General features: G+C 42.6%; 1 long non-coding RNA gene across 1 annotated transcript in view; it reads left to right on the forward strand.

The window, feature by feature from the left end:
* Nucleotides 1–23304, forward strand: part of LOC132382350 (uncharacterized) — a 67539-nt gene that overhangs the window by 22017 nt on the left and 22218 nt on the right. The window contains exons 2-3 of the long non-coding RNA XR_009508289.1: nucleotides 16879–17202; nucleotides 18299–18464. This is a non-coding gene — a long non-coding RNA (uncharacterized LOC132382350). The remainder of the gene's footprint in view (nucleotides 1–16878; nucleotides 17203–18298; nucleotides 18465–23304) is intronic.

Consider the following 23304-nt stretch of genomic DNA (forward strand, 5'->3'; position numbering starts at 1 on the left):
TTCACCCAACACCTTCTAGTTATCCTCCTTCCCTTCCCCCTACCCCACCCCCTCACCTTTATATTCTGGCATTTTCCCCTTTCCTTTCCAATCCTGAAGAAGGACCTTGGCTCAAAGTGTCAACTGGTTATTCATTTCCATAGATGCTGCCTGACCTGTTGAGTTCCGCCAGCATTTTGTGTGTGTTGCACTGGATTTCAATGGCCATATGTTAACTCATTACACATTTAGCACAGGCAACTGAGGACATATTTGCCTGCAGGATTTGTGTCTTTATGTTGGTGCTTGTAAACATTGCAAGACAGTTGTAACGTGCCAACCTGTTTGATGACAGTGGCAAGCTGTTCATGCAATCTTTCCATAACTGTGGAGAAAGGTAAGTTACAACACTGGATATTCCAACAATACAGGCATTACATTTTTACCGTCTGGCATTGTGAAAATCAGTGAGTTTGTGAGTGAGAAGGGGAAAGAGACATAACAAGAGCTGGGTCCATGAATACTAATCTTGAAGAAGAGTAATCAGAGGCACCATCAGCTGATAAATCTCATGACAAGTGTGTGAGGGATAACCCCCACAGTGAAGTTTATAAACCCACATCAGTTGATGTATTTTCTCTGTCATTATGCCATCATGACCTTCAACTGGGAAAGTAGCCTAGAAATGTTGTTATCTTAAGACCAGATATAATGTCAGACATATGACTCAACCTGTTATCAGAAACTGAATGTGCATACTGCAGCTTGGAGGTGTTGGAAGGATTTAAAGAGAGAAATACCATTAGGATTTTAGACTGATAACAGTTTCAGCTGTAAGGAAAGAACCTGCATTTACTTTATATGTCATCTCTCGTTGCCTTCAGATGTCCCAAAGTGCTTCACATCTAAGGATCTGAAGGGAGGTCAAAGTTTAAAGCACATCTATTATCAATAGCATGTTATCAATGCTATATTTATTTATTGAGATAAAGCGCAGACCAGGCACTCCCAGGCCTTCGAGCCACGCTGCCTAGCAATCCCCCAATTTAGTCTGAGCCAAATCACAGGATAATTTACAATGACTGATCGACCAAACAATCTTTGGAAACCCTGGAGGAAGCCCACGCAGTCAGCATACAAACTCCTTACAGGCAGTGACGAGAATTGAATTGTACTGTAAAGCATTGCACTAACCACTACGCTACTGTGCTGCACTATATAAAACTTCAAGATTCACAGCCACAAAACTAAGAAACCCAACAGGACCCATTTTTTTAAAAAGTCTTTCAAACAAATGTGTGAGAAAAAAACACTTTGTGTGAAAAATACCCTAACATTCAGAACAGAAGTTCACAAAAGTGAGTCCACAGCCACAAAGCCTGTCATCACTGCAGCCATTCCAGGAGCCTCTTAAGCTACGTCCACACTAGACCGGATAATTTTGAAAATGCCAGTTTCTCGTAAAAACAACTGGTGTCCACGCCATGCGTTTTTAAAAATATCTCTATCCACATTGAAACGGAGATTTCAGCAAATCTCCTCCTGCGCATGCGCAGGACACATCTACCGAAAACTAGTGGCATGTTTGGTGTTGAATCTCGCTGTAAAAGTGCGCGTTTGTGTAGTTACAGACTAGAAAAAACTTAAAACGACGGACAGCTGTTGGCTTTCACACAGGAGAACTGCAGGAGAAGTAAAAAGAAAACAAGTAGTGGAGCATACGGAGGCAACCGACAGGGAGTTCAAGGACAGATTGACCCGGCTGACGACGGACATTGAAAAACTGACTAACTCTTGCATTAATAAAGCACCTTGTTAAATGTATAAAACATGTCTGCATCAGTGTTATCTTGTATTTCCATACAATGTTACATTAGGCTGTTACACATCTATTGTCAGAGAAGTACTTGCATAAATAGGTAAACCACCTTCATATGAGCAACGACAGAAAACAGAGCAAATTGAGTATACTTATTTATTCAGTAAGTTATGGGTCGAAGTATTTGATGAGTACATTTCTAACTCTCTGGCATTAGTTTCATTGCCGTCTGTTCTGAAATTGTTAGGTTGCATTTAAGAAAACAATGAAATGGTGTGCTGCTGTTTGACAGCGTTTTCGGAAGTCTCCGGTTACCCCATCCACACTGATCCGGCCAATCTGGCGTTTTCAAAAATACACACTTTGGGGAGTGTTTCTGAAAAGCTCTGGTTTCGGGGGACGAAAACACCGTTTTAGTGTGGACAAAGGGTAAAAACGAAGAGAAAAAGCTTCGGTTACGGATTTATCTGGTGTAGTGTGGAAGTAGCCTTAGTTGAAGGCCGCAGCCTCAGTTCAGCACAGAGATGAGTGAACCTAGCGAAGGAGGGAGTTGGAGTCTCAGAAAGGTGGCAGTAAATTTACATAAAGCAATTTCCATTAACGTCAATTTGTTAATGAGCTGTTAAACTGCAGTAATGATGTTGATTAATGAATAAATATTAGTTAGGACACAGGAACGTTTCCGTGTTCTTATTTCCAACCATCTCATCTAAGGCCAATTTGATGGTGTACCTCTCCCTCAGTACTGTATTTGATTAAAATAGACGGTAGCCATTACAGCTATACCACTGCTCTAGTTCATCTCAATTTTTGGATGTAATTTTATATAGGCACATGTACACTATACATACTGGTAGGTTTCAGGATCGGAGTTCTTTGCAGCCAGGAAGCACAAGGACCAGTGACACTACACCCCACCTCCCACTACCCCAGTTATGTGAGTGCGCAAGACCAGAGTTTGAGGCCTAGTATTCTGCGTCCTGTCGGTGGTAAGTCCAGAGTTCAAGGCCTGGAGGCCAGGGTCCTCATCCATCATCATTGGCATAAACAGAGTGTGGAGGAGAATCAGCAGGATTTGGCCTGGATTGGAGGGTGGTAGTTCTGTTTTGACTAGTTTCAGAATCAAAACCAGGTTCAATATCACTGGCATAAGTCATGAAATGTGTTGTCTTTGCAGCAGCAGTACAAAGCAATACATAATCATAGAAAAAAACTGCAAATTACGGTAAGTATATGTATACAAATAGGTAAATTAAATAAGCAGTGGAAAAATAAAAATGTTAAAAGTAGTGAGATAGCGTTCCTCGGTTCAATGTCCATTCAGAAATTGGCTGAGAGAGGGGAAGAAGCTGTTCCTGAATCATTGAGTGTCTACCTTCATGCTTCTGTATTTCCTTCCTGATGGTAACAATGAGAACAAGGCATGACCCAGGTGATGGGGGGGTCCTTAATGATGGATGGATAATAATTTCTGAATTCTCTGCCACCTCCTTAGAGATACAGTTCAGTAACAAGCTCTTCCAACCCCATCCCATTAGACCTATCTGACAAATCCATACGTCTTTGAAATGTGGGAAGAACCCCATACGCTCAAAGGGAAAATGGACAAATTCTTTATGGACAGCAGCAGAATTGAACCCGGGTCACTGGCACTGTAATAGCATTGCACTTACCACTATGCTCCATAGTTAGTGTAAGACATTTGATGGGCTGATTTTATTCCACTGGAATATGGGAGGCAGTGGAGTGGCATCAAGAGCTTTAGAACTTCTGAGGAGCGTAGACAGATGAGCTATTTAGAAGTATTTTCCCAGAGTTTGGGGTGGTGGGTTTAAGTTGAGAGAGGACAAATTGAGAGGTGGTAAATATTTGGAACAGGCTGTTAGGAAGGTGGCGGAAGCAGATGCAATTTCAATGTTTAAAAGGCATTTAGATAGGTACTTGAGTGGGAAAGCAATAGAGGGAAATGGGCCAAGTGCAGGCATAGGTAAGCATTAGAGTTGACTTGAGTGATTTGGGCTACGACAGCCTGTTTCGATAATTCTATGTTTCGGAAGATGGTGCCATTGAGTGATGGGCTGGGCCATGCTCCTGTGCCCACTGCATGCAAAACCACATCAGAGGCATCACCTATAAATCCACCCCAGTCAGGATCCCTGAATAGCTGTCAAATAGAGTGAGCTGTTAATCATCCATTCGCCTTCCATGGGGATGGAAATCCTTTCAAAGGGTTCTTGCAGCTCCTTCAATAGCTTGCTTTGGGACCTCCTGTCAGTGCATTGAGTTGGATTGTTGCTGTGGTACTGCTTTGCATCGAAGCAGGATGCTTTAGTAAAGTGGCCATGTGCTATTAGTCGGTTATCCCTTCTGCATTTGCCATGCTTGCCAGCAGTGTGTTTAATCAGGAGATTATATACAAAGAAAAAGGCAACTATGCTGCTGGTGTCCTCCTACACACAACATCAAAAACAAAGGAGCCAGTCATTCATCTTGTGTCTATGTGGGGGACTGTGCTGGGGTATTTGACATACTCGATCATCACAGCAACCATCAAACCAAGCTGAACGTGGAAATATAAAGCCAGAACAGTTTAATGCTCAAAGTCGGCACTCTACAGCAGCAGTCTTTTAAACCTGCCTCACTCGAGAGCTGGGAATTAAAATCAGCCAGTCCATCAGATCCAGGTCACAAGCTGAGGATGACAGGAGTCATGGGTGCCTGGGTAACACTGCCTGGGTTCGGACATGATGAAGGGTTCTGTTATCACGTTACCCAAAACTCCATCCTCTGGTTCCCCATCACTGGTGTAAATAACCTCTAACTGGTATTAATGAATCCGATGGGGCTGCACAACTGCCGATTGACATACTGTCACCTCTTTAAAAAAAGAGCATGTTCCCAAGATGACACCTACCTGTGACCTCCATTTAGCATTTTCCTGGGGATGGTTTTGGGGACAGAGAGGGGAGTTAAGTGTCAAGTTAAGGTTTTAGTGACAGGGATGTTGAGAGAAAGGTCTCAAGTCTCTGCTCGGCATTCAAAGGACTACAACGTAGACATAGGCCAAACCAAGATATCCAGCTGGACACCTGGCCGACGGACCAGTGTGAATGAAGGCCGATGGCTCCCCCAGGGTCAGTGGGTTGTCACCGGGTCCCTTGTAGGTGGGAGAAACAAATTCTGATGACCACCCCTGTGATTACCAATCAGTGAGACCAGAGGTCAAGGCCTAGCGTTCAGGTTCCTACCATTGGCAGTTCTGGATTTCGAGACCTGATGCTCAGTGATTGATGCCAAGGATGAATCGGAAGACTGGAAGTCAAGTCTCATTGCCCCAAGCCAAGTCTGTGAACCTCTGCAAATGTGCTGAGCAGGTCAAAGCCCGATGTCTACGGGTTCAAGTCTGTGTCTACTGGAGCTGGAGGCCCGTCTTGGGCTAAAAGAACTATTATGCGTGGAGGTGGAAGGGACCAACAAGCCTGTTTTTACTGTGGTTGTTTGTGTTTGTTCTGTGTTGTTCTACTGAGCATTGTGGGCTTGCTGTGTTGGCACTGGAATGTGTAGTGACATTTGCGGGCTGCCACCAGTACACCCTCGGTTGAGCTGGCTATTAACAAGATGGCACATTTCATTGTACATACGCTACCATACACATGTGACAAATAAACTTGCATCTTGAATCTTGACAGCACAAGAGAAAAGATTTCTGAGATACAGAGTACTGTGCAACAGTTGAAGGTATATATACATATATATATGTGTGTGTGTGTGTAGCTATGTAGCCTGATACTTTTGCACACTACTGTATTTGTCAAAGTGGAGCAGAGAGTGAGTCTGTAAATCTGCCAGGAACAAAGAATGTTGGAAATGATGAGGGTGGAGCACCACGAGAGGGGTGTGGGGCAGGTGTCAGAGAAGGAGAACCAGGGGCAGGGCTTGGCGCAGGCACAGACACACCCAGTTCTCAGACACCAGGCAGGGTCATTTGATTCCAAACAATTGGTTTATTGATCATTACGGATGTCTCTCTGGTGCTTCCCACTCCCTTCCCTCTCCCTTCTCCTTTTCCCAACCATGATCCCCCCTCTCCCTGTCCCCTTCCCACTCTCAGTCAACAATAGAAACCCGTATCAGAATCAGGTTTATCATCACTCACATATGTCAAGAAATTTGTTTCTTTTTTTGTGTGTGGCAGCAGTGCAATGCAATACATTAAATTACTACGGTACTGTGCAAAAGCCTTAGGCATTCAAGCTATACATAAGACTTTTACACAGCATAATGCATGGCTGTCAGAGTACATTTTAAACATATGCATTCAGATGATAAGACTTGTACCCCCTACTGTCAGTTAGTGATGCCTACTTTCAACAAAGGATATTTTGCTGGTAGTTCTATCCTTGTTACATGTTTATAGACACAAGACAACAACGTTGCCAACATTGAAGATTAAGCATAGGGAAGCTCTGAATAAGCTTAGGTAAATCTGACAACTATTCAGGCAATGTCCAAGGAGAGAGAAACAGTTAAGTTCAGGCTGATGACCTTGCATTCTTCTGAACAGAGGAGCCTATGGGGAAACTTGCTAACCGCGATGAAGCTGAATAATATACCATTGGCTCCCAAAGTGGGCAATATCACTCCCCTGCTGATGGTGGGAATCTCCAATGATAAAGGGGTGGTTTGGGTGCCGTTTGGTTGCAAGGGGGCAGTTGAGGGATTACAGGCTTAATTTAATAAATTACTTATTATAAGTATTAATTCCTCTGCTTCATAACTGATTGCAACGATCACGTAATCTCCTCATCTCTTGCTAACCTTCCGTTCTCTTAGACTTTGCTCAAAGCATGTTATAGTTGTTGAAAAGCAATGTGATATTTCTGTATTTGGCACGTCATGAGAAATCTGGCCTAAGAATTTGTGTTAGTCCAAGGCCGGCCTACACATTATTGCCATTCACTTCTGTAGTACAGCGTTAGCTGGTATGATTCCCACACGCTAATCACATAGAGATGTAATTCCTGTGTATGAGACTATGATATTCAGTGGGGTAAAGTTCAGAATCTACTCATTTGAATAGTCTTGACTACACTTCTCTGGCTCATAGCCCAACAGAGATATTGCTGGCCCAGTTTATGTACCTTCTGGTAGCAAGTCAGTTTTTCCCCGAGCTAGTATGATGTTATAACTTTTCCCTTTATGGTCACAGAAGACCAACTGAAAAAGAAGTGTAGACAGTAAAGTGTGGAGTATCTGAAATATGGATTTACATCAGCACCAACTGACCTACAACAGCCAATGTGTCTGTTGTGTGAAAAAGTTTTTTTCAAATGAGACAATGAAACTATTCAGGTTCCTTGAAAATTTGAAGAGAACACACTCTGATAGACCAAACAAAAATATGGCTTATTTTCAGACACTTCATGAAAACTTTCTGAAACGAAAAACACTTAAAACTATGTTTGCCAACACTTCACAACAAAACAGCGATAGTTTGTGTGCTTCACACAGTACTTCACTGCTCATTGCTTAACCTGGAAAACCCCAGAGAATTGGAGAACTGATTCTGCCAGCAATACGGGAGGCTTTAAGTCCAATTTAGCATAAGTTACCAGACCAAATAATTAAAGTGATTCTACTCACCAACAACTGTACAAAGATGAATAGATAAAATATCTGAGACACATTGCGTAATATGCTTTGGACAACAGAATTTGCTCTGCAGTTGGATAAGTCAACTTTGTCAAGAAACTAATCTTTACTTCTTGGTAATGTTTGCTTCATAAAAGTTGAAAGCATGGTGTTGTTACTTGCAAGTGGACCAGAAACAGATATGAAAGAGTTCTGTTTCTGACCATTTTATCAAAGAGTAGGACATTCCACTCATCAACATTTTTGCTTGTGCAACAGATGGGGTACCATCCAAGACTGGACCCCACCATGGGTTTCCTACTCTCTTGAAGGAAGATCTACCTAACAAATTTACCATTTACTGTGTAATTCACAAACAACATCTTGTCACGAAATTCCTTAATGATCAGCTGCACAAGTCATTAAAACAGTAAGCAGTAAATAGAATCAAGTTCCATATTCTCAATTCTCGACTATTTCAAGAGCTTTGTTTTGAGAATGCTTGAGCACCTGGTGTTGCATACAGAAGTCAGATGGCTCTCAAAAGGAAGGTGCATTTATGCACTTTTTGAAACTATGATAAAATTATTTGAAGACAAATGCTTCATTCAGTAATAAGCTCAAGAATATTATGCATGATATTGCTTATTTGGCAGATTTATTGAAATTAATCTTCACTTGCAACATTGGCCATTACGACCTTTTCCACTTTCCAAGCTACTCCGAGTTGGAAAAGAAAGAAAGAATACCAAATGATGATCTTCAAATATACTGTGCCCACTTGACTGAATTACATAAATAATACACAAAAATGCTTGTGGAACTCAGCAGGTCAAGCAGCATCTATGGAAAAGAACAAACAGTTGATGTTTCGGGCTAAGATTCTTCATCAGGACGGGAAGAGAAGGGAGAAGATGCCAGAATAGGAGGAGGGGAGCAAGGGAAAGGAGTAAAAGCTAGAAGGTAATAAGTGAATCCAGGTGGATGAGGGAGGGAGGATGAAGTAAGAAGTTAGGAGATAGAAAAGGCAAAGGCTAGAGAAAAAAGAATCTGATAGGAGAGGACAGTGGACCATGGGAGAAGAGGAAGGTGGAGTTACACTGGGAGGAGTGATAGGCAAGTGAGGAGAAGAGGTAAAAGGGGTTCAGAGTGGGGAAATGAAAAACAGGGAAGAGGGAGGGGCAAAATAACTAGAAGCTGGAGAAATCGTTCACACTATCAGGTTGGAGGCTACCTAGACTGAATATGAGTTGTTGCTCTTTTAATCTGAAAGTGACCTTACTGAGGCAGAAAAGGAGGCCGTGGACCCACATGTTGGAATGGGAATTTTGATGGTTGGCCACCGGGAAATCCTTCCTTTTGCGCATGGAGTGATGGTGCTAGACAAAGTGGTCCTCAATCTACGTTGGGTCTCATCAGTTAGAGGAGGATACACCGAAAGCACCAGATACAGTAGACGACCCCAGAAGATTCACAGGTGAAGTGCAGCCTCACCTGGAAGGAGGTGAGGGTGACAGAGAATATGCAGGTGATAGCACTTTTTCTGCTTACATGGATAAGTGCCAGGAGGGAGATTAGTGGGGAGAGATGAAAAAACAGGGATCGTGGAGAGAGAGATCCCTGCAGAAAGCAGAGAGCTGGGGGTGTGGGGGCGCTACAGGAAGTACCAGATAATGACTTGTCAGAGAGATTTCAGGGTCTTCACTCAATCCAAATTCCAAATTGGGCAAAAATCCATTCCTGAACACTTATAATGAGTAATTAACAGAAAGGGTGGAGGAAGAACAGATCATATTGTAAAATGACTTTGGGCTGAAGCCGAAGTTCAAAAAAATCATATCAAGACTTCTGGTTGCAGAAAGAAATGGCTGAACGCTATCCTGCACTGTGGAAAAAGGTCAAAATGCTCTTTATTGCCTTTCCAACATCATATTGAGTGGACTGCGGTTTCAATGCAGCCAAACAACTTCTTTACTTCTTTCAAGGCAATGAAACAGACTGCAAATCACTAAACATGGGCATCTGAGGCTCCTTCAAAGTGACATTCAGCCTAATGTTGAGAAGCTAATATCACTGTACAATTCCATCCATCACATTGAAAGGTGAACAAGCAATGAGGTAGTGAGTAGTTGGACTACTAATGTCTGCTCAAAAATTGCTGATGTGAATTGTTTTTACTGCCGTTAAACAAAGAAATAATTTTAATTGCAGCTTTAAAAAGATTTGAATAATTTTTGGAATTATATGTCACTGGTTTGGATTTGGAGTTCCTATTTTCTTTCACTGTGCATCGTAGATCAAGATTCTTTATAGCTTTTATGTGATGGCGTGAAAGGTTGGGGCGTGGTTAAAGGGGATGTGGTCTAGGAATCAAGGGAGCAATAACCCACAAAAGTTTGGAAATCTCTGATCTGAACTTTTGTAAAACTCTTCTTGGTCTGTGTGTAGAATATTACATTCAATTCTAGTTGCCCCCTTATAGGAGGGATGTGGAGGCTTCAGAGAGGGTGCAGAAGAAATTTACAAGGATCTGCCTGAATTAGAGGGCATGTGCTCTGAGGAGAGGTTGGGCAAACATGGATCGTTTTCTCTGGAGCAGTGGATGCTGAGGGGAGAAATGATAGAAGTTTGTAAACTTATGAGAGGGTTAGATGGTAAACAACTGATATCTTTTTCCCAGGGTTGAAATGTCTAACACACTTCAAACAGCAAACTATTTCCTGACATTGCTTGCTACAAAACAAAACCCAGTAACATGAATGGCAGACAACACTCACAAAATGCTGGTGGGACACAGCAGGCCAGGCAGCATCTATAAGGAGAAGCACTGTTGACGTTTCGGGTCTGACGAAGGGTCTCGGCCCAAAACGTCGACAGTGCTTCTCCTTATAGATGCTGCCTGGCCTGCTGTGTTCCACCAGCATTTTGTGTGTGTTGTCTGAATTTCCAGCATCTGCAAATTTCCTCGTGTTTGCTCAACATGAATGGCAGTGATGCTTCACTACCAGATGAACTCAATGCCTTCTATTCCCACTTTGAAAGGGAGAATATAACTCCAGCTGTGAAGATCCCTGCTGCACCTGGTGACCCTGTGATCCCTGTCTCGGAGGCCGATGTTAGGCTGTCTTTAAATAGGGTGAACCCTCACAAGGCAGAAGGACTGTTAGGGCTCTGAAAACTTGTGGCACCAACTGGTAAGGGTATTCAAGGACATTTTCAACCTCTCACTGCTACAGGCAGAAGTTCCCACTTGCTTTAAAAAAACAATTATACCAGTGGCTAAGAAGAATAATATGAACATGAGGCAATCTGGATGCTGAAAATTCAAGCAACACACACAAAATGTTGGTGGAACACAGCAGGCCAGGCAGCATCTATAAGGAGAAGCACTGTTGACGTTTTGGGCTGAGACCCTTCGTCAGGAATAATGTGAGCTGCTTAATGACTATTGCCCAGTAGCACTGACATCTACCATGATGAAATGCTTTGAGAGGTTGGGCATGATTAGACTGAGTTCCTGCCTCAGCAAGAACCTGGACCCACTGTAATTTGCCTATTGCCACAATAGGTCAAGGATAGATGCAATTTCAATGGCTCTTCACAGAGTCTTAGACCACCTGGACAATACTAACGTCTATGTCAGGATGCTGCTCATCGACTACAGCTCAGCATTTAACACCATCATTCCCACAATCCTGATTGTTAAGTTACAGAACCTGGGCCTCTGTACCTCCCTCTGTAATTGGATCCTCGACTTCTTCCTCGCTGACCATCAACACTGGTGCACCTCAGGGGTGTGTGCTTAGCCCACTGTTCTAATCTCTCTATACCCATGATTGTGTGACTCAAATATCATCTATAAATTTGCTGATGATATAACCATTGTTGGTAGAATCTCAGATGGAGAGGAGAGGGTGTACAGGAGTGAGATATACCAACTAGTGGAGTGGTGTCACAGCCGCAACTTTGCACTCAACATCAGTAAGACAAAAAAGCTGATTGTGGACTTCAGAAAGGGCAAGACAAAGGAACAAATACCAATCCTCAGAGGGATCAGAAGTGGAGAGAATGAGCAGTTTCATGTTCCTGCGGGTCATGATCTGAGAACTCAACCTGGTCCCAACATATCGATACAGTTATAAAGAAGGCAAGACAGTGACTATACTTCATTAGGAGTTTGAAAAGATTTGGCATGTCAAAAAGTACACTCAAAAACTTCTATAGATGTACAGTGGCGATCATTCTGACAGGCTGCATCACTGTTTGATATCGGGATCGGGGGTGGGGGGGCTACTGCACAGGACCGAAAGAAGCAGCAGAGGATTGTAAATCTAGTCAGCTCCATCTTGGGCACTAGCCTACAAAGTACCCAGAACATCTTCAAGGAACAGTGTCTCAGAAAGGCAGCGTCCATTATTAAGGACCTCCAGCACCCAAGCATGCCCTTTTCTCACTGTTACCATCAGGTAGAAGATACAGAAGCCTGAAGCGATTCAGGAACAGCTTCTTCCCCTCTGCTATCTGATTCCTAAATGGACATTGAACCAGTGAACACCATCTCAAAAACTTCTATGGAGAGCATAGATACCCAGGACATCTTCAAGGAGTGGTGTCTCAGAAAGGCAGCATCCATTATTAAGGACCTCCTAGCACCCAGGGTATGCCCTTTTCTCATTGTTACCATGAGAAAGCCTGAAGGCACACACTCAGCGATTCTGAAACCTCTTCCTAAATGAACTTTGAACCTGTCAACACTGCCTCACTTTTTTAATGTGTATTATTTCTGTTTTGGCACAATTTTTAATCTATTTAAAATACATATACTGTAATTGATTTACTTATTTAATTATCTTTTTCTCTTTTACATTATGTATTACATTGAACTGTTGCTGCTAAGTTAACAAATTTGACGACATATGTAGGCGATAATAAAGCTGACTGATTCTGATTCTGACATCATTTAAGGTGAAGGAGAGAAAATTCAAAGGTGACATGCAGAACATTTTTTTATATGTGCACAGGGATGGTGGGTGCCTGGAATGGACTCTGAAGGGAAGATACAATAGAGGTGTTTGAGAAGCTCTTAGATAAGTCTATGAATGTGCAGAGAATGCAGGGATATGAGCTGTACATAGGTGGAAGGGATTGGTTTAATCAAGCATCATTAAGTTAATGAGTTCAGAACAACATCATAAGACCAAAAGATATTGAAGCAGAATTAGGCCATTCAGCCCATTGAGTCTTCTCCATTATGCTTGATTTATTATCCCTCGGAACCCCATTCTGCATTCTCACCATAACTTTTGACACCGCAAATTAAATATAATTCCTAACATCACTGGCCAAAAGTCACGTTCCTGTGCTGCATCGCATATATATCTCCAGTACAATGTTCCATTTTGTTCACAAGCTCCATAAATAATGCAAGAAAGAACTGTGAAATCTCATTGTTAGATGAAAGCAAGCTGATCTTAGTGACAGCTGATAAAAAGATTCTCTCTTAATTTCCTCTTTAGTCTTTCTACGAATGGTTCCAACTCCATGACAACTGGTTTTTGACTTCACTGAAAAAGGAAGTAGACCCTTCCTCTGGTACTTTGCACTAATATAGTGGTAGTAGTAGTGAATAGTACAGCAATCTCTCGGGTTGAGGTATGATGTTCTCCAGAGAAGTGATCTATTAGTGGTCCTCAAGTGGCTGAAGAGGCTGACCCTGGATGCCACACACTCTGGTGCAATGTGGGCAAGAGTAAGTGGAGGCTGTGGTTAGCAGTTGGGTCTTTTGGTTGTTCAATCCCTTCTTTCGCAGCAGCCACTTTTTCCCTGCAGCACAGTGGAAGTAACTCTCAGGTAGCAAGCTCCTACTTGAACACATTTCCTCTGGGTGTATCTGTTGGGTGCAAAGTCTTCCTCATTAATTATCTCTAACTATCTATCTAAGTACCTGACACCTGAGACCAGTCACAGGCATAGGCACATTCACTGGGCTGATCCAAATAATTTATACACCTGATTAAACTTACCCAATCTCTGTTTTCAGAACCGGCAGAAACTGGGAATCATGGGAAGGATGGTCAAGCTGCTTTTAGACTAGAGGAAGATCCAAATCCACAAAATTGGATAGGCCAGACATTCAGCCTGTGCTCATAGGCTAGTGATATTGTGGCAAGTTTTGGTGCCACTGACCATATTCTGGTCCATTGAATGATGATTGAATATTACCAAGGAAGTTCAGGGAAGCAAAGCAAATAGAGAGATATACTGAATATAGCTCTGCCTTCTCGCCCCTATCTCATTTGAAGAGTGGTATTCAAAAGTTCCTCAAAGCTCATTGTCCTTTGAAGTGAGCTGCAACTTGCTGTCCAATTGGCCAACCAAAAGGCAACCACAAGTTGCAATGAACCCCAAATCACCAAGACAGGGAAGCAAAAACTCCACTGTGTCGGTCTGCAGTGAAGAAGCTGACAGCAGCCAGCGAAATAAGTAAGAGGCACAGCCAGTGAAGGACTACTCTGAGGGCTTCAGCCAATGGAGTGAAGTTGACACCAGCACCAGCCAAGGCAGGAGACCAACCTTTGTGAAGCACAGAGAATGCTTGACTCTGGGAGCCCAACAAAGGTGTTTGTGCATGTGAACAGCCCCAAATGTAAGAGCCAGTGTTTATGACTTACACAAACAGATGTAGTGTAAGTTAATAGTGAGAGAGCAAGAGAAGACGTGAGCATGCATGTAAATCTACATTTTGACCAGCATCTGACTTGTGAACTTTTATTTGCCTTGAAAGTATAAAACACCTAGGTAAAGCACACTAATTGAAATATTAGAGAAGGTGTTTAAAAAGCATTGGAACAACATGCCACGTCATTAATGTTGCTGATCTAAGTAAGATTATGGTCACCCCTATAAAAGCCATAACATGCTGATGGACTTCCATCGTCCACCTACAAGCCATTACTGCTCTGCATGCCAACAAGTCTGTGGATGATCTTTTACCAGGATATGGATGGTCTGGCATGTCATAGCTATTGAATTCCAAGATGAATTGGATCTTCCTTGTTGGAGATGGGAATTGACTGGAACATTAATCTAATTAAGAGGCTATCATGGATGAAGCTCTTTCAGCTTCACTCACCTCAACACTGAACTGATACCACAACCTGTGGATTTACTATCAATGACTCTGTAACACATGTTCTCAGTATTTACGGGGTGTTTTGTGTATTTGCATGGTTTGTCTTATTTTACACATTGTTTGATTGTCAGTCTTTGTTTGTATATTATTTTTCATTGATTCTTTTGTATTTCCTTGTTCTACTGGGAAAGTCTGCAAGAAAATGAATCTCGGGATGACATCTACGTACTCTGATAATAAATTTACTTTGAACTTTGAACATTCATTCCCCAGGAAGTGGTCATTGACAAGAGCACAAGACTGATGAGATTGGTTGATTCTCCTCTCCTCCCCCTCAAAACCAGGTGGAGTTCTGGTCTCCCCCTCTTCCCCTCCCAAAAAAATTACCTCAAAATCACTCAGCAGTAAATCCAGGAACGTTGACAAGCACAGTGCATGTTTTCCTTTGAGATATCAGCAAATCACTACAGACCCTGCTCCACTCAGCTGCCTCACACAGAGCAGCATAAAAACTGAGGCTGTGAATTTATACTTTCTCGTACAGCGGAATAGTGTGTGGAAAGTTGAGTGATTTTTTCTTCTGGAAGAGCCATAAGGTCTTTTGAATTTCATCTGTCCCATGTCAACCATAACTTTGGATGGCTTGATAGTACTGTCAAGTCAAGAACACATTGCCTTTCTCAGCACCAACTTGCCTGATTTTGTTCAGCCAACATGCAGAATGACATCTTCTGAGGAAATAAGGTGATAGATCATTTTAATTATCTGTGATTTAAATAGTAAGAGTTTGTCGATGCGAGACAAATATGGGCCAGTGAACATGTGAGACTGTTTTATCATCTAACTGAGAATAGAACCCACATTTTAAAGCAATTATGAATTTGTTTGTGATTCAGTACTTCGGGAACTGTCCTTGTAATCACCTTCGTGTAGAAGGTATCTCTAGCAAGCAGGCAAGTGTTTCACATCTGAAGCAGTATTGGCATTCTTGTGCATAGTGATGGGACTGTCTTCAAGGTGAGAAGGTTACAGGGTTGAGGTCCTCGTGAGACCCTACGCTTGAGTGATGAGTTGGGAGAGTGCAGTAATTACAGAGGTAGTGCCACGTGACAACTCATTTTGAGTTTATAGCTTTCAGTTCCTTCCTCTTGTGTGAAGCCACTGAAACCAATAAAACCAGTCCTGATGAAGCATCTCAGCTTGTAACATTGACTGTTTATTCCCCTCCATAGATACTGCCTGACTTGCTGATTTCCTCAAAATTTCCAGTATCTGCACATTAAAGCTACTATACTGTATGTTTAGAAGTTTAAACTAATGATAACATCACAGACATCAGATTGTACCTCTGTACTGGTTCCACCACATTTGCTCTGTGAGGAACGAGCTGCTATGTGGCCTTTAATTTGGCCACAGGCACACTCTGACAAAGTTACTTTCTCTTCTTTTTCTTGTAAAACACATCTATCCAGGTCTGGGAAGATGTGCCCTAGACAATTAAAGATCAAAGGAACTTCATGAATCGCATCTTTCACCAAATGTTGTTGTGTGATATCCTGTGAACTCCATACAAAATCTCCAGTGGATTCTATGTCTACCTGTTTGTGCATCTATCTACCTGTATGCCTGCCGAATGTCCCATGGCACTAGTGAATGGAGGGGAGAGAAACTTCACAGTTGCTTTTTCTGACTTTAGCATAAGGATTATCCAGGAGGCACTACCCATTTCTCAAAGTTACTCTAACACCAAAAATTGCATCTGAAAGTACTTCTTTGCCTATGAAGTATTAGTACTAGCCTGAGGCTAGGAGAGGCATTATGTAGATGCAGATGGGGTGGTATGGTAGTGGAGTGGCTGGCACAATGCTTTACAGTACCAGCAACCCAGGTTCAATTCCCGCCGTTGCCTGTAAGGAGATTGCATGTTCCCCCTGTGACCATGTGGGCTTCCTCTGGGTGTTCCGGCTTCCTCCCACTTTCCAAAGGATGGTTGGTAGGTTAGTTGGTTATTGTAAGTAGTCCCATGATTAGGCTATGGTTAAATTGGAGGATCGCTGGGCCTCAAAGGGTTAGAAGGTCTATCCTGTGCTGTATGTCAATAATAAATAAATCATCATTTAAAAGAAAAACAAACTGATAAAAGATCTGAGCAGGGCAAGCAGCATCTGTGGAGGGAAAGGTTGCTGTACGGAGTCTTGGCCTGAAATGTCAACAAACCTTTTCCTTCCACAGATGTTGCTCCAGCAGCTACTCTAGATTCCAACATCTGCATTCTGGTGAGGATGCAATATAAAATATATGTTTGCATTTCTTTTAGAGCCGCATTTCATGATGGATTAGATCTCCTACCCCTGCCATTAACTCCAAACCACAAGCAAAACCCTAGATTCACACTTCAAATCTTCTCCTAGCTCACTGAGAGCCACCATACCTGTGGCAGCCGGAACAGAGAGCAACAGTGGGTTTGAAAGATGCACGTGGATCTCAGCATCGGGGTCGGTGTCCAACCAGCAGACTGAAGCTCCCAAGAAGACAGGGAAAAAGTGCTTGGAAGAGGACCATGGAAAAGACCTTTGCTCAGCAGGCAAATGATTGTGTGTGGAAGAGGAAGGCATCTGGAGATACAGTTGAATGCCCACAGGTATATGGCAGGTGGGCACCACAGATGTTGCTGTTGGTTTAGTGGGGTGGGGGGGGGGGTGCTGCTTCTGACGTAGGATCTATCACTGCCGCAAGTGCTGTGTCTATTGCTCTTGCTGTCATTGGTATCGCTGTTCCAATGATGTTTTAAGGGACCGCAGTGATTCCTATGGCTTTAATTACTCCTGGTAATGCGGCATTGCCCTGGTTGTAACTGCCATCCCAGCCTTTATTGACATCGCTGCCACTCGTCTGTGGAACTAGTTCCAGCAGTTGCTTTTACATTGCCTTGTTGCTCTGGAGCTGTGTTGCTATTACCTGTATTTTCTGATTCTTATTTTGTTGTTTGTTTTTGTGTTCAGTTTGGTTCAAGTGGTTCAACTTGATATCAGAGAATGTGTACAGTATACAAGCTGAAATTCGTGCTCTTCACAGACATCCACAAAATGGAAAAACCCGAAGAGTGAGTGATATCAGAACAGCAGAGCCCCCTCCCCCTCCTATGCACAAGCAGTAGCATCGACCCTCCCCCCATTTACACCAGCAGAAGCACTGCACTCCCCCCCCTTTCTGTTCATACATTCATTTATTTACTATCCTTCTCACACAGGAAAAGCATCCCGTGAGCCGAACCCATCCAGTGCATGGTGCTGCAGCAGGTAGTGCTGTTGCCCTTCACAGCCCCAGAGATCCAGGTTCGATTCCAGCCTCCGGCGCTGTCTGTGCGGAGTCTACAGTCCTGTCCATGGCTGTCGGGGTTCCCTCGGGGCACTCATGTTCCTTGTCACGCATGTTGTCGGAAGCCTCTGAGTCCTGCAGTAGAGCTTTGGGCTTCTGTGTTTTTTGAGCACCTGTATTTACTAATTGTTAAAGACGATAAACTCTGGTGTTTTCTGTTTGATTTCGGATTGAAACAACCAGAACCAGCTCTTTTCCCATGTTCTATGATTATTTCAAGGGGACTCTCATTGTGCTCTGGAAGCGGAGTTCAACTGTGTTTGTGGAAATTAACATGCCTCCTGACGTCACTCAGTCATGCCTCTGATGCCCTGTAGTGTCCTTTGTCTAACCTTTTGTTTCTGTCTCTTCATACGGAGTTCCCTGTTTCTCTGCTCCTGGAATGAGTCATCGCCAGAGATCACAGTGACCGAGCCTGCCCTCCTCCACACCTGGTTTGAGTCAGTCCCACGACAGAGAGATCCTCCTGCTGTTCCTCCACCCTTGGATCCTGTCCTGCCCGGGAACAAGGTAGCACGTGAGCTGGTACGTTTATAGACCCTTTGAGCAGATTAACTGCAAGAAGACTGAAAAAGTGAAGTTGATGGGCTTGTATGAGAGGGAATAAATTTCAAGAATACAAGAAAATAAGAAGGGAGATGAGACTGCTGGGATTCCTTCCCCGAGAGCTGATATAGAACAAATGATAAACACAAAAGATTCAGCAGATGCTGTAAATCCAAAGCTACTCCACCAGGTTCAGGTTAAATTATTGCTCCTCAACCATCAGACTCTTGAACCAAAGGGAATAACTTCAGAAAACTTCACTTGCACCACTACTTATCCCCACAAACTATGGATTAACTTTCAAGAACTCTTCATCCCATGTTCTCGATATTTATTGTTCATTTATTTATCATTATTATTTCTTTCTTTTCGTATTTGCACAGTTTGTTGTTTTTTGCACACTGGTCGAAATCCCAGGTTGGTGCGGTCTTTCATTGATTCTGTTATGGTTATTACTCTATCATCGGTTCATCGAGAATGCCCAGAAGAAAATGAACCTCAGGGTTGTACCTGGTGACACATATGCACTTTGATAATAAACTTACTTAGAACTTTGAGCAAAATGCTGGAGGAACTCAACAGGTCTGGCAGCATTTATGGTGGGGAGTAAACTGTCAATGTTTCAGGCTAAAACTTTTAAATGATGACTGAAATCAGCCGATCCCGAGGCATTGTCATGTGAGAGCTCATTTACTCCTTTCTCTTCCACAAGACTGATGAAGCCCATAAAACCGGAAAAGTCCATCCTGATGAAGGACCTCAGCCTGTAATGTCAGCTAATTATTCCCCTTCGTAGGTGCTGCCTGACCTGCTGAGTTCCTCCAGCATTTTGTGTGTTGTAAAGGCCAAATGGCCGTATTATAATGCAGGATTTTTCACAGCGAAGCTCCACCTGTTACCCAATATATTTCTATATTTCTGCATGCCATTACCATCTTGAGCAAGGTACATTGTTCATAATTCAAGATTCAGGATTGTTTATTGTCATTCCTCGGCACATGAGTGTAAAGAACAAAATGATTGTTACTCTGGATGTTTAAAAAACACAACAAGCTTAAGGAATGTAATAAAATAGACAAAAAATATAGATATAAAAGCAATCCTATAAAACACAATGCACAAGTAATTATTATATACATAGACTGGTTGCATGTATATAAAGTAACACTATGTGGTGTGCATGATGGTTGGGAGGTCACACTTGCTTCTGAGGAAGAAGGGATCGATTCAGATCCCATTCCATATACTTAAGCATCAAAATTTAAGATGACAATCCAGGGAATTACTATGGGAGTCAGGAGTCTTACATTTCTGGAGATAACTTTTTTTAATGGAGACACAATCTTATTTTAAATGAATGTAAGGGATCCACTGGCATGATTCTGAAGGAAAACCAAGTCGTTCTCTGCATGTATCCTGGTCAGGATGGTGATGATCACATTGTTACTGTGGGAGAGGCTTGTGTGCACACATTCGGTACTGTGCAAAAGTCTTAGGCACCTATGCGTAGCTAGGCTGCCTATGATTTTTCCAGAGTACTGTATCTGTCATCTTGGAGCAGAGAGTGAGTTCTTAAATCTGGCAAAGGGTGTTCGGAGTGGTGAGGCTGGAGTGCCGTGTGAGGGGTGTGGGACAGGTGGCAGAGAAGGAGTGCCCGGGTCAGGGGGTGGCTCGGGTGTAGACACACCCAGCTCTGAGACACCAGGCAGGGTCATTTGATTTCAAACAGTTGGTTTACTGATCATTACAGAACGTCTCTCTCTTGCTCCCCTCTCCCTGCCCTCTTCCCACTCTCAGTCTGCCACAGAGACCCATATCAGAATCAGGTTTATCATCACTCACACTTGTCATGAATCTTTTTTAGCAGCAGTACAGAGCACTACATAAAATTACTACAGTACTATGCAAAAGTTTTAGGCAGCTGAGCTATATGTATGTCCCTAAGAATTTTGTGCAGTACTGTAGCTTCCCACATCACTACAGTGCTTATAGTCATAGAGTCAAACAGCACAGAAACAAACTCAAGTTATCAAGCACACATTTATACCAATCCCACTTACCTGCCCTCAGTTTCTTAGCAACTCAAGTACTCTTACTTCTTAAGCACAAGAGATTCCGCAGATGCTAGAAATCCAGAGTAACACACACAAAATGCTGGAGGAACTCAACAGGTCTGAGGGGAATGAACCGTCGACTTTTCAGGCCAAGGCCCATCATCATGACTGGAAAGGAAGGGGGATGAAGCCAAAATAAGAAAGGTGGTGGTGGGGGGTACAGGGGAAAAAGTACAAGCTGGAAGATGATAGGTGAAACCAGGTGAGGGGGAAATTAAGTGGGTGGGGGGGGGGGGAGTGAGAAGCTAGGAGGTGAAAGGTGGAAGAGATAAAGGGCTGAAGGAGAAGGAATCTGATAGGCGAGAAAAATAGACCATGGGAGAAAGAGAAGGCTGAGGGACATCAGAGGGAGTTGATAGGCTGGTGAGAAAAAGAGAAGGGGTAAGAGGGAACTATCTTAGCGCAACAAGAATTTCTGCTTCATCGCCCACTCAGGCATTTCAAATTCCAATGGCCTTTTATTGAAAACAAAAATTCATATACTCTCAAATAATTGGAGATACCCTCCAAATAATTTTAGCATTTACCCTATACTTACACCCTCTAAGTATAGGCATATTCTAATTATATTTTAGAAATACATCACTGGTTGTGAAGTTAAGCATGAAAAGCAATACATAATTCAAGACCATCTTCCCAGGCACTCATTTAATCAGTTCTCTAAACTTCATTACAGCACTAGTTTCTTGGTGTATAACTCACGTCCTTTGAAATTGAGAAAAGGAGGAGTTATACCAAGTCAGATGTTGGAGCTCCAATAATATAATTGATACCAGGTCCTGCTGTGACATCAGAAAACAAATCATACAAGTTTTCTTTGGATTGTAAAATGAAGAGCAATGTATTAATCTTCAAATTTTTCAATGGAAGTTACATTTTGTTGAATTTATCTATGACATGGGTGCAGAGGTGACTTAGTGTACGAGTGAATGTGGAGATTTCTGTTAATGTGATACAGCTGGGATCGAAGCCTAACAAATCACATCTAGAATCATGACAGAGGAATCGCACACCCAAGGTGTGCAGGGAATTCCACATTGATTTCTTGCTGCTAAAGTTCAGATCTCTTTATGTCTCCATTTCAGCATTATTACAGTTATATGTGGTGGGGGATTTAAGACTAAAGATCACAGTAGATTAGTGACTAGCCTCTGCTTGGCTTTCAACATTACTTTCTCATGAAAAAAGTCTCCAGCACAGGTGTGAAGATAAATTGCTCCCTCCGATTTGTCTTGTAGGACTGCACTTAGATACAACGATAATCAAGTTTAGAGAAAAGAAATGATAAGGTGGCTGAGGGTAGCAAGTGACTGAGAGATGCCGGATCTAGAAGTAATTATAAACATATCGAAGCCACTACTTTTTTGCAATAAAGTAGGATGAGTGCTACAGGACAGAGAGGCAGAGTTTAGTTTTATTACGGTAGGTTGTCCTGTGTGTAGTCACCATGGTGAGCAGCAAACTGGAGCGATTTAATGCCAAGTTCTTGTTTCGATGTCCAGGACCCAATTCCCTGACTGACAAGTAAGCCTCAATAAAGCAGCCAGCATAATCAAAGACGCCAACCACCCCAGGTATTCTCTTTCCTCCCTTCTCCCATCAGGCAGAAGATACAAAAGCCTGAAAACACGTCCCGCCAGCGTCATGGACAGCTTTTATCAGACACTTGAACAGACCACTTGTACACCAAGGTGAACTCTTGACCTTAGAATCTACCTCGTTATGATCTTGCACTTTCTGGTTTACCGCACACTGCAATTTTTCAGTCTCTTCTACACTTCGTTCTGCTTTATTTTTGCCTTCCTTTAGCTCAATTCTCTGTGTAATGATTTGTTCTGCCTGAACAGCTTGCGAGAGCGGCCTTTCACTGTATCTTGGTACACATGATAATGATAAAACAAGCCAAAAAGAAATTTCAGTACACACAAAACTGAGGAGAATGAGAGTCAATAGAGGTCAGGTAAGATAAAAAGAGGTAGGGGTCAGACTCAAGGAGTGACTAAACTGAGGAAAAGTAAAGGTGGGGATGACAGAAGCTCAAAGATTTTCTTTTCAGTCTGAACGAACAGTATTCTCTCAAAAGTGTGTCAAGAGCTACTTGGATGGAGCACAATCAGTGACTTCTAGTTTCCAGTGGGACTCAGGTATGAGGATTTAAAATTGATTTTATTTATTGGGATACTGCATGGTGTAGGCCCTTCTACACCTTAAAGCCACACTGCCCAACAATCCCCCGACTTAATCCTGGCCTAATCACAGGATAGAATGAACAATTAACCTACCAACTGATATGGCTTTGGACTTTTGGAGGAAATTAGAGCACCAGGAAGAAACCAATGTGCTTATTGGCAGTGGCAGGAATCGAACCCGGGTCGCCTTGTGTAAAGCATTGTGCTAACCATTACACCACCATGCTGCCAGGGGAAATGCAAAGGTTAATGCCACAGGTGGCAGGGGAGGCAGGAGATGTGCAAAAGCCAGCAAGCCAAGTTACCTTAGAATGGATGTTGTGCAGCTAAATTGATGAGGGATCAAATAAAGCAGAAAAGAGCAGAATAAAGCCTGGTTCGTGTAGACTGCTGCTAATGGGGCAAATGCAGACATTTACTTTTCAATGGTTTTTTTAAAGAATCAGCATTTTAACAGTAGACTGTGCCTTACAAATGACTATGAAATAATTATTTTATTACAAACATGACACTGTG

This window comes from Hypanus sabinus, chromosome 28 (genome assembly GCF_030144855.1).
Source record: "Hypanus sabinus isolate sHypSab1 chromosome 28, sHypSab1.hap1, whole genome shotgun sequence".
NCBI lineage: Eukaryota > Metazoa > Chordata > Chondrichthyes > Myliobatiformes > Dasyatidae > Hypanus > Hypanus sabinus.